Source organism: Austrofundulus limnaeus, unplaced genomic scaffold (genome assembly GCF_001266775.1).
Source record: "Austrofundulus limnaeus strain Quisiro unplaced genomic scaffold, Austrofundulus_limnaeus-1.0 Scaffold132, whole genome shotgun sequence".
Taxonomy (NCBI): domain Eukaryota; kingdom Metazoa; phylum Chordata; class Actinopteri; order Cyprinodontiformes; family Rivulidae; genus Austrofundulus; species Austrofundulus limnaeus.
In genome coordinates, this window is record NW_013952534.1 from 1,352,895 (window position 1) to 1,355,182 (window position 2,288).

The following is a 2,288-nucleotide window of genomic DNA, read 5'->3' on the forward strand; positions in this document are numbered from 1 at the left end:
GGGATTGAGCGCACTGACCCAGAAGAAAACAAGGAAGTCCTGCATGCTGCGGTTCTGATGCGCACATTTTTGCTGATAGTACAACTGCAATAGCCTTTAAAATATCAAAAAGCAGTTAATTTAATGGTGGTTTTCTGATGACATTCTAATTTTGGAGCGACATCAGTAAATGTGTCCCACAACCCAAAGGAGACAAGGTGCGCTGCGTGTTCTGACCAACTACATGCTGCCAGCAGAGCTGGTAAGCAGGAGACGATGAAACAGGTATGATTTCAGTTTATTTAGCTCAGCAATGGTGGCCTGTGAAGTCCAAAAAGGCACGTTTTATGCAGTTGGTTTGGTTCGAGTCCGATTTTTGTATTCACACCAGAAGCAAACTGAAGCGAACCGCATCAGAGTTCATTTGGAAGTGAACCGAGACCATCTCCAAAAGCGGGTCTTGTTCCGGTTGTTAGATCCGCACCAGAGTTCACATGAGTGTATTCACACCTGTGCAAAATATCCGGACCAATGCTGGAAATGAACTGTGTTCCATTTAAAGTGGACCAAATGTGTCAGGTGTGAGTACGACCTAAATTCTATTCTGAGTTTGACAGGGAGCCAGTGGAGAGAAGCTAAAACTGGAGAAATATGATCTCTCCTTCCAACTCTCATTAAAACTCTAGCAGCAGCATTTTGGATTAACTGAAGACTTCTTAAAGAGTTTTTTTGGACCCAGATAAAAAAGAATTACAGTAATCCAGTCAACAACAATATCATTCCAGCAGCAAGAGCTGAGGAACAGGTCAGAGATCTTCTCTCCTATTTTATCCAATTTCTGTAGCCATTCATCGATCGGAATAGCCAGTAGAGTTTTGAAGACGCCGCACTCTGATTTCACAGACTCCAGAACAAAGAGGTTAGCGGGAATCTTGTGATCAAACTTGCAAATGCTAGCTCTGAATGACCACTTGCCGGTCAAGCCCTCTTTTGTCTGCCAGACTGCGCTGAAGAAAAGTTTTTTCTCAGCAATTTCTTCACTGGTTGGAAAAAGGGCCCTTCTGACATGTTTCATGATTGGAAGTAATATTTCAATTTCTTCTCCTTGGCTTAAGGTGGCTTTTGTGATGTAGTACTTGGGAGGGACGATTCGTTTCAGTACCGCCCAGTCCTTGTACATGAGCAACCCCACCGGGGTGAACGGCTCCAATTTTCCTGCTTCCTCCAGCTGATAAAGGGTTAGTTCAACTCTTTCATAATTGATGACGTAACCCCACGATCCGCAGAATCCATGCAGTTCCAGAGACCACTCCTGAGGCAGCTGCTCGGGTGGAAGGATTTGTGTTCTGCACAGGTAGAAAGGGCTACTCCAGGGAGCGTTGACCTCTCGGTCACAATGATGGTTGATGGAAACGATGGTTTCACAAACGAGAGGGTCATTCTTTACCACAGGGGTTATGAGATGCATTTCCTTAGTCAATGTTGAGGCATCTTTTGTAGCTACAGAATTATTTTCGACTGTGGTACCCTCGCTTAAAGTTGTCGAAGTTGTTGAAGTTGAAGCCTCAGCAACAGGAGGCTCCATGACCGCGGCAGATGTTGAAGCAACGACTGGTGTCTTCGCAGCAGGTGTCTGCCCTTGAGTGCGCTGAGCAGATTCCTTCACATTTGCAGCCTTTGCAGGTTTGTTTCTCTTCACTCTACCCATTTTGATCAGGTTGTCAGCAAATACTGGTGATGGAATAAAGTTAAGATGCTGTAAGAAGAATATATAAAGGAATAGAAATCCCACCCATCTTTTCTGATTGGTGAGCAAGCTCTTGCGGGGCTGGACTGCTAATTATTTCTTTGTGATAATAGGTTAGGGATATTGTTTTAAAATGCATAAAATAGCTTTTAGGTCACTTCATTCAAACCAGTCTTGATTGATAGGATCAAAAGACATATTCTTATAGGTGTTATTAAAAGAGAGTCTTTCTCATGACCTCTGAGGTCACACACCTGTTAACGTTAAAGGTGGGAAGAGGGGGCATTTAGTTCAAGTCATTCAAACCATTCTTGATTGACAGGGTCAAAAGACTCATTCTATTCCTTTTGACTATAAAGAAAGACTATAGCTTCTATTCGAAATAGAGTTCTATTCGAGAGTCGTTCTCATGACCCCAGAGGTTACGCCTTGACCCAAGAGGTCACAGCTTGACCCCTGACCTTTGGGTCATCCATCATTTTGACAGATCGTCTTGTACAGCGGGTAAAATAAGTATTGAACACGTCACCATTTTTCTCAGTAAATATATTACTAGAGGTGC